The sequence below is a fragment of the Ambystoma mexicanum genome, chromosome 5q (genome assembly GCF_040938575.1).
Source record: "Ambystoma mexicanum isolate Mex_15411 chromosome 5q, UKY_AmexF1_1, whole genome shotgun sequence".
NCBI lineage: Eukaryota > Metazoa > Chordata > Amphibia > Caudata > Ambystomatidae > Ambystoma > Ambystoma mexicanum.
In genome coordinates this window covers 11,813,777-11,828,825 of record NC_090933.1, presented here as the reverse complement: position 1 = coordinate 11,828,825, position 15,049 = coordinate 11,813,777, and positions in this window count along the sequence as shown.

The window sequence follows — 15,049 nt, the reverse complement described above, 5'->3', positions numbered from 1 at the left end:
AAAGTCTCAGTCCGACAAAGCAAATCCAAGGGAAAAAAGAAAGTGAAATCCATTGCTCCGTGGTGAAAATAAAAAAGAGATTAATCCACTGGTGAACAATGTACAAATCAACAATCCAGGGACCATGATGAGCCCAACTAATGAAATGAAATCTACAAAAAAGACTACCTAATAAAAAACTATATACAAAAACGTGGTGCATTGTCCAAGCGCTCCAAAATAAACAAAACAGAAAGGAAACCTAACACTATCTAACTATATATAATGGCGGCGGGCAAGTCCTGCGGCTCACTCTGTAGTGTCCCGGGCCAGGGCATCATCGAACTCCATGTCGATGTCCCAGAGGCAGGCCTCTGCCCTGGCCCCGGGGTCTCGCAGGGAGGCACTCATGGCCTGTTCCAACTCCCTGCGATTTGCCTTGAGGCACTCTGCCCGCCTCAACGCCCGATCCATGGAGAACTCCGCCCTGAACATGGTGAACCGCCCCTCTTCCGCCCGCCGCCGCTCCGCATCTATCCGCTGGCCCAACCGCTGCCACACAGAAGACACTCCCATTCCGGGGTCCTCCTGCCCTCAGGCCGATGCCTGCCCCTCCGATATTGATGGCCCCGAGCCATCATTGCTCCCACCTAGAGCCTGCTCCTGCTGCTGCTGCTGTCCATGTGCCCTGTCTGATGGTGCCTGCACATCCTCCATCAGCTGGTCTCCAGTTGTGGTGTCCACCCCTGCTGGACTGCCGACTCCCGACTGTGGCAGGGATGTGAGCTCCACCAAGCTGGCTGTGTTGGTCGGGCCAGGTCCACAGGGGGCTCTGGTGGAATCTGGGCCGGAAGACGGTGTGGAGAATGACTGGCACATAGTCTCCACAGAGGCGGAGAGGTCCGCCAGAGTGCGCGGCACATGTAGGAACCCACTGACCAGGGCCCCTCCCAGCAGTGCCACGTCACAACGCTGCTCTTCGTGATGGCGTTCGTTCTCCACCCATGAAGAATGCACGTCAACACGAATGACATGCGTGCGCAACGCAACACCAACCAGGACAGAGCCCATACGGTCGTGGGACCCCTCGTCCACAGGTAGTGGAGAGGCAGATGACATGGCACTCTCCCCTACCTGTGGACGGGCCTGGGACGGGGCATCCCTGCTGGTGCATGTTGGTGCAGTCACAGGGTCAAGCACAGCGACATGCACAGGCCCCTCCGCGGTGACCTGTGCTGCCTCCTGACCCTGGCCCTGGACTGCACCACTTGCACCAGTGGTACTACCCCCAGCAGGCTCCATGTCCGGCTCAGTAGCGGGCTCCTCATCTTATGTGGAGACCACCAACCTGGATGTCTCCGCACCGTCTTCCGCCATTGGAAGCCCCTGTGGGGGCTCACCCGGCCCTTCCGCTACAGCCGTAGTGGCAGAGGCGGCACCAGCCCCCTCGCTCCCGGATGATGGAACTTCCTGGGAGGGTGGCTGGGCCTTGCGTTGCCACCCGGTGGAGGCATCCCCGCCGCTTGGCTCCACAGCGCCGTCTCCGCCCTCTTCTTCACTTGACGCTGCGTAGAGGGAGACCTAGAACACAAGCATCAGGGTACAGTACATAATTTCCCTACACAGGAATCAAAAACACATGAGTGGCACTGTCAAATGTCACTTCCATCCTGTCCCTCCACAACACATGGTTGAATGCACGCAACACACATGCAGAAACAGTCCCGCTGCCTGCAATCAACATCAGCATCCATGTACAAGGGACTCTGTTAACCAAGATGTTGCCTTCACAGTCACATGCATCCATGGCGTTTCAAAATCACACACACACACTTCTCAGACACACACACATGTGGACCATACATGTTCATGACATCAGCACCCATCCCTCACCCCCCCTCCATGTCCAAGAACAGAGACTGCCATGCTTTCATGTGTGCATTACGCATACAGCTCTTCATGTAGCATTGTAACTCATGCCCCAACCATGTGGTTCACACATTAGTGGCCTTACATGCAGGACCATGATGTCCCTGCACACACACATCCATACATGGCCTATGTCACACATACAGGCAAGTATCAGACTACCAGCACACTGCAACATGCCCTGTCTCACACACCAATGCTTGGCCACTTACCGCTCAACTCCAGACAGGTCTGCCTCTGCAGGATCTGGGCATGGAGCGCTGGGCCTACCCGTTCCAGGACCCTCATCTGGATGTTACTCATGCGTGCCCGCCCCCCCTCTGCGAGGTACCGGGCCTTTATGAGGGTCCTGGACCTGAAGTCCTCCTAGCTCTTCTTGACGTGCTTGATGTCGCGGGTTGCCACCCCCTCCGCATTGATGGCAACCACTAAGTCGTCCCAGTTCCTCTCCCGTCCTTCCTTGTTGGCGCGTGATGTTCCGAAGAGGGCATCATAATGCCCCAGGACATGCTCCACCAGGACACCAACTTCCTTCTGACTGAAGCTGGTGGCCCTCTGCCTCTCTGGCTGGGGGTCACCAGTGGTCTCAGATGGTGTTTGCCCTGACAATGCGATCCCCGAGGCAGGCGTGGGTGGGCAACTGGGTCCTGGGGCTGGGCTGTGGAGTGATGGTATCCCAGTCGGGAGTCTTCTGTTCCAGCAGGGGTGGACACAGCAACTGGACCCCTGCAGATGGTTGATGTGCAGGCACCAAATAGCAGGGCACGTGGGCAGCAGGCAGTCAGGCAGCAGCAGATGGCAGGTGGGAGCGTGGTCGGGGCTCTGGGGGGCAGGAAAATGGCCTTCAGGGCAGGAGCGTGGTCTTCTGTGTGTTTTCGTGTGGCCAGCTTGATACGGAGTGATTTGCCACATGAAAAAAGTGCACATCAGCGTGTAATTTGAGGAAAGGCCCTTAGCGCGTAAGCGCGTCAGCACACGTACGCAATTTCATTGGACCAAAGGCCCTTAGCGCGTAAGCGCGTAAGTTACATTACGCGCGCGGGCGTTTCCCTCATAGCACGTGATAACAGAGCACACGTGGAAAAACTGCACGTCCGAGTGTCATCGCGTGTAATTGGAGGAAAGGGCCCGCGTACACACGTATGTGACGTGTATGTGTGGGCCGGTTTAAAAGCTACGTGTAGGATGCCATTTCCTTGTGCGTGCTTTTCGTGGAGAGCGAGTGGGTGAAATCTGTACTTCTTGTCGGTTCACACGCGATTACTTCACAGCGTTTCTAGTTCGTACTCCCTGTTACCTCTGACAGCTTTCATTTTTCTTATTTTTTTGGGCCTGTTTCCTCAAACAGCGTTCACTTCTCCTTTTGGCGGGGGTGTTGCCAACGCGCACACGCGCTTCTTTTTCACATTCTTTTTCCAGGCAGACGGTGAGTCTTGCACATATTTACCAACTGTGCTTGCCCCGTGTGTCGCGTACCCCTTCAGAGGTCATTGTAGGCTGCATTACGCGTACGCTTATTTTTGTGTTTTTCGGTGCCACATCGTAGTGCAGGTTCATTTTTCCACGCACGTGGTCTACGAGGGGTTGCGTGCACGTTAGTTTTTGTTTTTGGGCTGCCTGTGCATTGCGTGACCCGTCATCTTCCCCCAGGGGTCACAGACAGCCTTGTTAGAGCACTAGGGTACGGATTCCATCTAGTACCCTACCCCTTTGACGCCCAATTGCCCAGGACAATAGTTTACTGCTCCTCCCATACGCACAACAACATCAGTGCCATGGTTGGGAGGCGACCAAGTGGTAAGGGAGCCAAAGGTGGCCGACCTTCAAAAGGTGGACATGGTGGGCGCGGTAGGGGACGTGTCCGGGATTTGCAGGGTGCCCCTATACCCCCATGTGTGGAAGACCAATCAGGGACACCCATGCCCCCCCATGGTTGAGGGAAACATGGCTGAGACCATCCCAGCTCAGCCCTTGTTGGACCAGCCCATTGTGGCACCTGACCTGGCACAGGATGACTCCCAGGCTGACTTCCAGGTCAGCAAACCTAGGCCACGTGTGGCGGTGCAAGTTGCTGTCACCAAGCCACATGGATCTGGGGCAGCTATGTCATCTGCTGCCCCAAGTATGCTGGGTGGGGAGGCTGCAGGGGCAGCTGCAGCTCCATCTGCCCCAGCTCTGACTCTCCCAGCCAGGACAGTGTTGGTCCAGGTCCATCAAACTGACGTTCCCCCTGCCAAAAACACCTTGCAACCAATGCCTACACCAAGACAAATGGCCATTGTGCATTCCCACACTCCTACTACCCAGTCCACTGGTGCTTCTGCCCCTACTGACCAGAGCAGCGTAAGCCACTCTGGCTCTGCTCCACCTTCAAAAAAGAGGAAGAAGGGTGATCTGGTACAACAGGCTGAGACCCCAGACATGGCTACACACTCCGGCACGTCAAGGAAGCCTAGCTTTAATGACGCAGAGCTTGATGCATTTGTGACCTATGTGTCGGCACATAACCACGAGATGCTGTTGACTGCAGGGTGCAAGACCACAACTGGTGAACGTAAGGCACACTGGCAGATCATCGCGGACCGCATAAGTGCCCTTGGATTTTTTAGGCGCACAGCTGATGATTGCTACAAGCGGTGGAATTACCTAAAACGCAGCGCAAAGAACAAGCTGGCCTCAAATCATGCCGCTACTCTGGTGACTGGCGGTGGCTCTCCACAAGAGGACAACGAACTCACTGAACGTGAGTCTGTTGCTCGGACCTTCGTCACAGAGGAATAGATCCAAGGTGTGGGAGAAATACCTGATTACGAAGCATTGTCCGGTGAGTGCCCATGCGTGTGTGTGTAATGCAAGTGTATGTTGTTTGGGTGACGGGTTCTGATTGAGTGCCAGGTGAGGGTGTGTACTCAAGAGTGTTATGGGTCACCCATTTCCTTCCTCACATACAATCACGTACCTTGTATTTGGCTATGACTGCATCCCTTCTGCCCACAGTAGCCTATTAGGGCCACATTAGTGCAGTTTACCTTGTACTGCCATCTTGCAACTACATTGGTCAGAATTTGTAAGTGTGCCTTCAGGATGATAGTTTCCACTCTCCCCTTTATCTACCCTATTGCGACATATGTGATATGCTTCGGTCATTGTTTACTGGCCACACTGGGGCAATATTTTACCTGATTATGTTCACAATTAGACCATTCAGGCTGATGGAGTATTGGCCTGCAGAAATGTTTTGATAAGTGCCTGTTTGCATGTGGAAAATGACAGATGTTTCCTGTGATGTCTAAGTGACGAAAAATACATCAGCCCAAAATGACTGTATTATTGGACACTGGATGTGTTTCAGTGTGTGGCACATGCATATTTTGCAACACTGTTCAGCATTAATCCTCTCATGGATGTGTGACAGTGCCAATACACTGGCATATAGCTGTAGTTTTGTACTTTACCGAGGCTATGCTACATGACATGTGTGTGCTGCCATGTGTCATGTATGTGTATTGGACATGGCACTCACAGCCTGTTGTGTGATGCCAGTGCTACCCAACATGCTGCAAATGTGTTGCTTTTCCGTCTTGCTCTCCCCAGGGTCTGCCCTTTTGACTCCACTTCCAACTCTTTGACAGTGCATGCATGGCATAGTTATAGTCATGTGGGACATGTATAAATCATGTACTGGATCTGTGGCTTGTCATTGCCTATGTGTGTGCTATGGTGCTCATGCCTGTTTCCATTTGTTGTCTTTCATGTTTTTGCAGGTGATGATGCGTTTGATGCTGTTGAGATTGAGGAGATGGTGCAGACCCATGAGGACTCTCAGGCACGACCAGGCACCAGTGGGGGACGTGGTGTGGTGGTGGGTGAGAACCCAATCTTACTGCAGACCATACTCTCCAGGGGTGCCTGTGGGTGCACCTCCCCAGACCTCTATTCGGGTGCTGAATCGGATGATGAGACTTATGTGCCGTCGCAGGTAAGTGTTTCCGGCAGGGATTTTGTTCTGTCCAACCCACCTGCGCCAGGGGTAGAACCCTCTATGGGGGTGTCAGTGTTGGTAGATCTGACTTTGGCGGTTACGGATGCAGGGTCACACTCCACAGCATCTGATCCTGTTCCTGGGCCAGCAGATCAGAGGGGGAATGCAGTCCTGCAGCCTCAGGCAGTGCCAGCACAGCAAGGTGCACATCGCCTTGCCCCAAACAGGTGTGGTGCCCGTCGACGCGGTGGCCGTACGCCACCAGGCAATACCGTATGGGAGAACTCCATGTACGGTATGGCAACCCTACAGGCAGCATCAGTTGAAATGATGGCTCAGGCAATGGAGAGGGTGGCCACTTCCATTATCCCCCCTGAAAGGCAGATGGAGCAACTACAGCAGGCAACAGACTCCATTTGCCAATCACACAGGGAAGACATGTTGGCGTCCAACAGGGACCGACGGGCGGCACTGGAGACTCTGCGCCAATCCATCTCAATAGAGTCCCAGGCCCACATGAAAGCCCTGAGGGAAGAACTCCATAACCTCAGGGAGACTCTTCTTGACCTTGAGGCTTCCACTAATTTGAGGACAGAACAGAAGCTGGAGCGGCTCACACGTTCGCTCTCAGCTGAGATGCAGGCAACACGTGAGGAGATCCGGGTATCACGAGAGGCCATGCGTGCAGAAATGCATGCAACCCGTGAGGTGGTACATGGGGATCTCCGCACTTTAATCCTCCAGAATCAGACCTTCAACACCCGCATGCTTGCTGACATGGAGGACCATACCAGGGCGTTGCGTGGGCTACCTCCCATATCACCACCACCTCCTGATGCAGCAGCAGAGGATGATGAGAGTGACAGCAGCAATTCTCCCACAATAGCATAGCGGTGCAGGCCATGAGCCCATGGAGGTGTTTTTTTTTCTCAACATCCACACAGGTGGTTGTTGGTGCGCACCCTGTCCTCGGACCTCCTGGGTGGCCTTCCCTCCCCCCGTCTCCCACATGGCCATTTTTAATATTTTGTTTTCTTTTTTTTAATTATTTTTTACAGTGTGTTGCCTTGTGTGGCTCCCGTGGGCATCCACTGTATTCCGGCTGGGCACATGCAGGCTTGTCCTGAGTTTGGGTTAGATGCTTGGGTTCGTGAGACACACACCCCTCCTGCTTGCCGTTTCCATGGGCTTGCAAAGGGTGTGACCAAGTGACAGTGAATTACACAGTGACGTTGGGCTCCCATGAGCTGTGTGGGCAGTCTGTAGTCAATACTGTGTAGACATTCCTAGTGGATATTGTTGTTGTTGTTTTGTATTGATATGTGCTTGTGCTTCCATGTCTCCCTCCGAATTTGCAGGTTCATTCCTCATGTCTTCACAAGGCCATCAACCTTGGAGATGGAGTTCATGTTCTATGCAGTACACTGACAAATTTGGAAGGCTGCAACACTACAGTTGGAAGGGGTCGATGTGGTGCCATATTCAGGTTGTAAGACTACGACTACTTTAACTTAGTACTGTCATGTTTTTCCTATGTTTGAGGTAGTGTTGCTGCATTGTATTGTTGGTAAGTATTTGGTCATGTGTGTTGTTAGTTCTACATTACTGGGAGCATATTGTGTGTGGCCAGTTTCCATTAGGTACAGTGTACTTTGTGACACTTGTGTCAGGTTTTGGGGATTGCTTTGTTTGCTTTCACATAGCATGACATGCCATGGTGTGTTGGGTGGCGGAGCTGGGGAGGGGTTGGGTGACATGGCGCTGTTGTCATGTTGTATTTTGCAAGGGGGTAATGAATTTAGCAGCATAGAAGTGTCTTTTGATGACACAGCATTGGTGGTGTTTGTGTAGGTAGGGATTCATACAATGTAACACTTCCAGGTGACCAATCTCAGGCTGGTATGGTTGTGATAGTTGGCTGTCCCTTATGTCATCATCATTGATTGTCAGCTGGTATGTGCCAGGGCTGTGTGCACTCCACAGGGGTGTGATTTTAGGTGAAGTAATTAGCCACCAGCTGCGTACGGGCTGCCTCACCCCGTGCCCTTTCCCCTCCCATGCGCAGCTGCGTGCATGTGGTTGGGGATGTGGGGGCACCACCATGTCCACCGGCAGGCCCCGGCGTGTTGCAACATTGTGCAGGACACATGCTGCCACTATGATCCTGCACACTACTGGGGGAGCGTATAACAGCTGCCTGCCAGAACGGGCAAGGGAGCGAAAGCGTGACTTGAGCACTCCGAATGTGCACCCCGCTATGCCCCGGGTTGCAATGTGGGCTATGTTGTATCTTACCTCGGGTGGCGTGGTGGGGTTCTGAATTGGCATCATCATGTGGGTGCTCAGAGGGTAGGCACTGTCCCCTGGGGAGGTGGTGATGAGTATCATTAGTGGGGTTGTGCCATTACTCGGTATCTGACATGCATGCATGTGCTGTGGCATTTATACTCACCAAGCAGCCATGTATCGCCATGCCGCCCAGCTTCTAGGTCCCGGTTTAGGGTTGACATTCTGTAAATAAAACTGTCGTGAGTGGACCCTGGATAGTTGGCATATACTGAGGTGATGATTCCCTTGGCTTCACATACTACCTGCACGTTGATGGAATGCCAGTGCTTGCGGTTTCTATAGATGTGCTCTGATGCCCTAGGGGGACGTAGAGCCACATGGGTGCAATCAATGGCACCTAGCACTTTGGGGAATTGTGCCGCCCCGTAGAAATCCTGGACGGCAGCCTGCCTTTCTGCAGGTGTTCTGGGCAGGTATATGTGCCTGCGGCTGATGGGCGTGCAGTCATGATGGCCAAGACCTGGTGTAGGCAGCGTGACTGTGTGGCCTGTGACACCCCCCCACTATAGCACTTGTGCGCTGAAATGATCCAGTGGCTGTTAGATGGTGGGGGCTTCCCAGGGGCCCCACCTGCACTCGCACGCACACCGACACACACACACAGACCAGGAACCACGCAGGACGCGTGTGCTCTGCTCTTGTCCCCGGCTCGAACTGCCGGAGGACCGTCTTTATTCATAACAGCGCATGCGCGAGCCTCAATCCTGCTCGCGCATGCATAACACTTGCGTAGTCACTATGCAACATCCCTCCTTTTCCCCGCAAACAAAAAACCATAACAACTTATGTAACTACCAACAGTACTTCAAACTTTAACGGCCAGTCTCATACCGGTTACGAGGCAGAGTCCATAATAAAGTCTTGGAACCTCTGCGGCGGCTTGCGCCCCTCCCGGCTCGGGTACCCGCATGCCTCGGCTGGGGGCACCTCTTCTGTCCCTGGAGTCTCAAGCGGTCTGTCGTCCCTCGGTGCCGATCCGGCGTGCTGTTCGGGCTCCCGCGTGGTGCTCTCTTGCGGGTCAGGCACCGCCTCTATGAGCTTGAAGAACGACACATTCCTCATGACTGTTCCCTGTGCATTGGCCGCAGTGACCATGGACCCTTTGACATGGGTCACCCCCAGTGGCTGTGCCTCATAGGGCAACGACAGTTGTCCTTCCAGCCTCCTGTTTCGCACCAGCACGTTGTCCCCCACTGCGATCGCCTTCTCCGGCAAACCTCGCTGAGCCGTCTCACTCTCGTTCCGGGCAGCTCTTTCTGCTCGCACCCGGTTGTTGTCGATCTCCCCCGGACCCTGACCTTCCACTTCGGGCAACAGTCCTCAGGGTACCCGTTTAAAAAGGGCCTCCGCCGGCGCGACCACAGTAGATTGATGTGGGGTCGTGCGATACTCCCGCAAAAAGTCAAACAGGTTGTGCCGTAGATCTTCCCCTCCATTCATCGATATGCGGAAGATCTTGTTGAGCGTCTGCATGAAGCGTTCCACCTCCCCATTGGCCCTGGGCCAGAGCGGGGTGACTTTCTGGTGCTTTATCCCCCTTTCCTCACAGTAGAGAGCAAACTGCTCCCTTGGAACGGCGACCCGTTATCCAAACAGATCTCCAGAGGGAAACCATGGGTGGCAAACATTTTCTCCATGGCCAGGATGGTGTGGTCACTTGCTGTGGACTCAACCAGCTCCACCTCGGGATAGCGGGACCACTGGTCCGTCACTGCCAGAAAGTACATTCGACGGCCCGTGGACCAGAAGTCTTCATGCACAGTCCCCCACGGGCATTCACTCCTCTCCCTGGCTTGGATAGGTGGCCCTCTCTGCACCGGACTCGCCGCCCGGCATGGAACGCAGGCCCGCACAAACTCATCCACCCTGCTCTCTAGATCCGGGAACCACACTTTTAACCAGAGCCGCGCTTTTGTCTTTGCCATCCCCTGGTGTCCCTTGTGGGCCAACTGCAGCACCTTGCCCACCAGAGTGCGCGGGATGACTATCTGGTGCCCCCTCAGCAGGAGGCCATCCTCGGCCACTGACAGCTCATGACGTGTCTTCCAGAGTGCCCTCAAGTCCTTTTGAGCATCGTCGCCCCTTCTGGCATTGCTCATCAACACCTCGCGCCATTCCCCACTTGACACGGCCTCCTTGATCCTCAAGAACACCTCGTCAGCATTCGACTCGTCCGCAATTTCCTGGTGCGCCAGGGCGATGGGCAGTGCTGCCTCCACCACCAGGTGCACCGCCTCAACACAGTCCACCACCTCGTCCGAGTCCCTGAGCTGCCCAGCCCCCGGGTGTCGGGACAGATAATCTGCTGGATTGTGGGTGCCAGGGCGATACATCAGCTTGACCCCGTACTCCATTAGCGAGAGCATCCACCTCTCGATGCGTGGTGGTGGCTTGGACGACGCTCCAGACATGACCGGGATCAGGGGCTTATGATCCGTCACCACCACTACGGGCTTCCCCAGAATGTAAATGCGAAAGTGTTTGCAGCCCCATGGGATAGCCAAGGCCTCGCGTTCGATCTGTGAATAGCGCCTCTCTGTCTCGGTGAGAGCCTTGCTGGCATATGCAATGGGTCTCATGGTCCGTTGGGGGTCCACCTGCATGAGAACCACCCCCAGTCCAACCGGGCTGGCGTCCACCACAATCTCTGACTCCCGGTCCGGATTGAAGTAGGCCATCGTCTCCTGGCCCGACAGGGCGTTCTTGTTGGCGGCGAACGCCCTCTGTTCCTTCCCGGTCCAGTTCCAGGCCACGTTATTTCTAGTCAGTGCCCGCAAGGGCTCTGACAGGGATGCCAAGTCGCGAATGAATCGTCCACAATAGTTGACCATCCCCAGGAAGCTCCTTATTTCCGCGGGTGACCCCGGCGAGGCGGCCTCCTGGATGTCCTTCACCTTCTCTGGATCTGGGGAGATGCCCCCCGCGTGGAACACAAAGCCGAAGAATTCCAGCCGGTCTTTCAAAAACTCACACTTTTGTTTGTGGAGAGTCAGGCCGAGGCCACGGAGCCTTTCCAGGGTGTTTTCCAGGCACTTTAGGTGTTCCGCCTCCAATCTCGCGAACACCAGGATGTCATCCGACATATTGATCACCCCTTTGAGTCCCGACAGTGCTCCCCTGATGGCATTCTGGAAGACTTCCACTACCGACGATACCCCGAAGCTTAGCCTCCTGAACTGATACAGCCCCTCGTGAGTCATAAAGGTAGTAATGTATCTTGACTCGGGGTGAAGCTCCAGCTGATGGTAGCCAGATCTCAAGTCCAGTTTAGAGAACACTCTCGCTCCTTGCAGCTCGCCGACAATGTCCAGGGTGGGCGTGAGGTGTTGTTCCCTTTTGATCACCAGATTATGTAGCCTCATGTCCACGCAGATGTGGACCGCCCCAGGTTGTTTCGGCTTCGGGGCCACCACTATTGGCGAGACCCAAGGGGTGGGCCCTTCCACTCTCTCGATGATGTCTAGATCGACCATTGTCTGTAGTTCCTTCTCCATCTGCGCCCTCAGATGGAACGGGATGCAGCGATGCTTGAGCGCTATCGGCCTCACCTACCCGTCGATGTGAAGTCGTATGGGGTCGGCCTTTAGCTTCCCGATGCCTTGGAAGATCATGTCATAGCGCTGCAGCAGGCGTCCCAGGTCAGTGTGATATACGGCAAACATGAAGTGCACCAAGTTCAGCGCCTCCGAGGCAGCGCAGCTTAATAAGGAGTGCGCGCTCACACTGGTGACGAAGAACCTCGCTTTTATCTTGCTCTGCCTGTGGGAAACTGGCGTCACGAACACCCCCTGAAAGGGGAGTGGCGAGTCACCTCCAAATGCATATATCCGCGCTGTGGATTGTGCCAACTCAGGTCGGCCCGGGAGTGCTTCATAGTGGTCCGTTGCTAACACACAGACCGACGCCCCTGTGTCTATGAGGACTGGGGTGGTGACTTCCCCGATGTTTACCGTACATGTCGGTTGCCGGCTTCCTGGGCCCTTGGAGATGCTTGAGATGAAGAAGACTTCTTCCTCTTCCTCCTCCTCCTCTGCAATGTTCATGTCCTGCATGCCATGCTCGACAGCCGACACGCCCCTCACCCTCCGAGTGTTGCTCCCGCCAACTATCGCTGGTCCTCTTGAGGCTGCTACCGGTGCGGTAGCCCTGCACACCCTCGCATAATGTCCTGGTGTGTCACACCGGCCGCAGACCCTCAACTTTGCCGGGCACACCCCCACGTGTGGCAAGTCATTTCCGCAGTAGGGGCAACACAGAGCAGCCCCAGGCACTGGAGGGCCATCTCCCTTCTTTGGTGTCCATCTCGTCCTCCCTAGGGGAGAGCGTCCAATGGCAAACGCCTCTTTGCCCTTGCTAGAGTGCGTGGCTGCGTCCATTTTCGCCCCCCTGGCCTCCGCCAGTTCATACGCTCTTCCCGTATCCAGGATTTGCTGCAGAGTTAGACCAGGCTCTCTCAGTACATGCCTTCTTAGTTTCCCAGAACTGCACCCTTGCAGCAGCTGGCTACGGACCATCTCCTCTTCATTCACCCACCTGCAGGAGGTTGCCAGGTGTCTCAGCCGCGCACAGAACTGGTCCAGCGACTCCTCATCATTTTGCCGTTCCACGCCCATGACGAATCTGTCAAAGTCCATGTTGGCCATGGGCAGGAAGTGATTTCTTAGGGCTTGCTTCACCGCATCATACGTGACCACCGGGATGTTGAGAGAGTCATAAATTCTGTGCACCTCTGTGCCTGCAGAATACACCATGATGGCAATTTTGGCGTCGTCATCCTCTTCCCCAGAGGCCCTGAAAAACATTTCCAGTTTCATGACCCACAGGAGCCATTTCAACCCCAGCTTGGAAGGTGGGCCTGTGGTGTCAAATTCAGGCATGGGGGCTAGTGTGCTGTGCATTCTGTGTGGGATGGGCGCAAGGGCACCCTCATTCTCTCCTTCTTCACCCATGCTGGCGAGCAGGCCACGTACTCACGATGACACTTGATGGCGAAGGCGTGATCTCAGCTCCAAAACCACCTTTCTTCTCCTTCTTTATCAAAACCACAGCCCTAGGGCAGTGGGAAGGTCCAAAAATTGTAAATGCTGCACTGGAGATCGCAACCGGCGCACAAGCACCCTCTCGGGCTGCAACCGCTGCAATCTCTGATAGCACAAAATGGCCGCCGGCCACACGTGTGAGTCCGAGACGACACGGAGCATCAACTCACACTCTGATGCAGTCGGAGCGGGTACGGGCCGCTCCTGAGCCTCCTCGTCGCCAGTGTTAGATGGTGGGGGCTTCCCAGGGCCCCCATCTGCACTTGCACGCACACCGACACACACAGACCAGGAACCACGCAGGACGTGTGTGCTCTGCTCGGGTCCCCGGCTTGAACTGCCGGAGGACCGTCTTTATTCATAACAGCGCATGCACGAGCCTCGATCCCGCTCGCGCATGCGTAACACTTGCGTGGTCACTACGCAACAGTGGCCAAGAAGTGCAGTAGATTGAGGACCTTCTCCAGGGGGCTGAGTGCTTGGGAGCACAGGGTGGGTGATGTGGGGTCATCCTGCCACTCACTGACCAGGTTGAGTATTATGTGAGGTGGAAACCTGTACCTCCCATACACCTGGTCATCAGGCATCCCAAAAAGGCTGGTTCTGGGTGTAAAAATTCTGGGCTTGACTATCCTCCTCCTCCTGCGGTATCCCACGACCACTGCTGCTAGGAACGGTATATTCATCCTGGCGTCTGAGCTTGTTTGTTGTTTGCGTGCACTTTTATGCTGCGCGGGTCCACGCACGCCTGCTTCCTGCTAGCGTACGTGTTTCCGGATTAGCGCGTCTTTTTTGGCACACGCGTTAGCCCCGTTCGATTCCATGAATACGTGTTGTAGGCGAGCGTGTGGGCATTCCGCGCACTTGCCTCCTGTACTTCCCCCGTGACGCCCACATTTTCACGCGTTCTTCTCCATTCCGTGTGTCACGCCCAGTGTTACGCCTACTTTTGTTGTGTGCACTGCGCTATGTGCGCTTTCGCTGTGCGCTTGGCACACGCTGTTTGAAGGCGTGTGCGCCAGCGTGCGCCAAGCAGGATTTTGGCGCACATCAATGGATTTCCATGCGCACGGACTTCCATGAATCGCTGTGCGTGGGTTTTGCTGCGATTTTCGCACTGGCACTGCGATTTGCACGCTTTCGTACGCTTGCGCTGAAATTTTCGGTGCACATTAATTCCATGAATCGTCACCTTAATTTAATTTGAGAAGCCATTTTGAATCATCACACACCATGATTCCCTTTTATAGTCCGATAGACTCATCATTTTCTTACCTTCTAATTCTCTGAGTATACCAACAAGTTATTTTTGGTCTGACCTGGTCTGACTTGGCACTCTTTATTCTATTTTCATAATTATCACTCTTGGCCTCAAGTATGTAATTTTTGTATTTGGCTGCTACCTTTCTGTAGCTTCTAAATTAGCTTGACTAGGTTGTTTTCTCCACACCCTCTCACTTAGCCTTGTGGCTTTCCTACTTTCAATAATTTCTGATGAGAACCAAGTTTTAAATCGTGTTTCACTCTTAATTTTCTTTGTCACAAGAGGTGCCAGTGTATCAATCACAGTGATATTCAGGAATTGGTTAACCAGGACATTGGTTTCCTCTGACCTGCTAGGTTTGAGAATGTTTACTTTTTTATGCCTATCCGGTAAGATTAGAATAAAAGATTTAGCAAAATGATCAGTCCATGGACTTGCATCAATCGTAAGGTGAGATGTGAAAAGATTTTGCATTAAGATCCAATCAGGAATATTTCCCTCTTTATG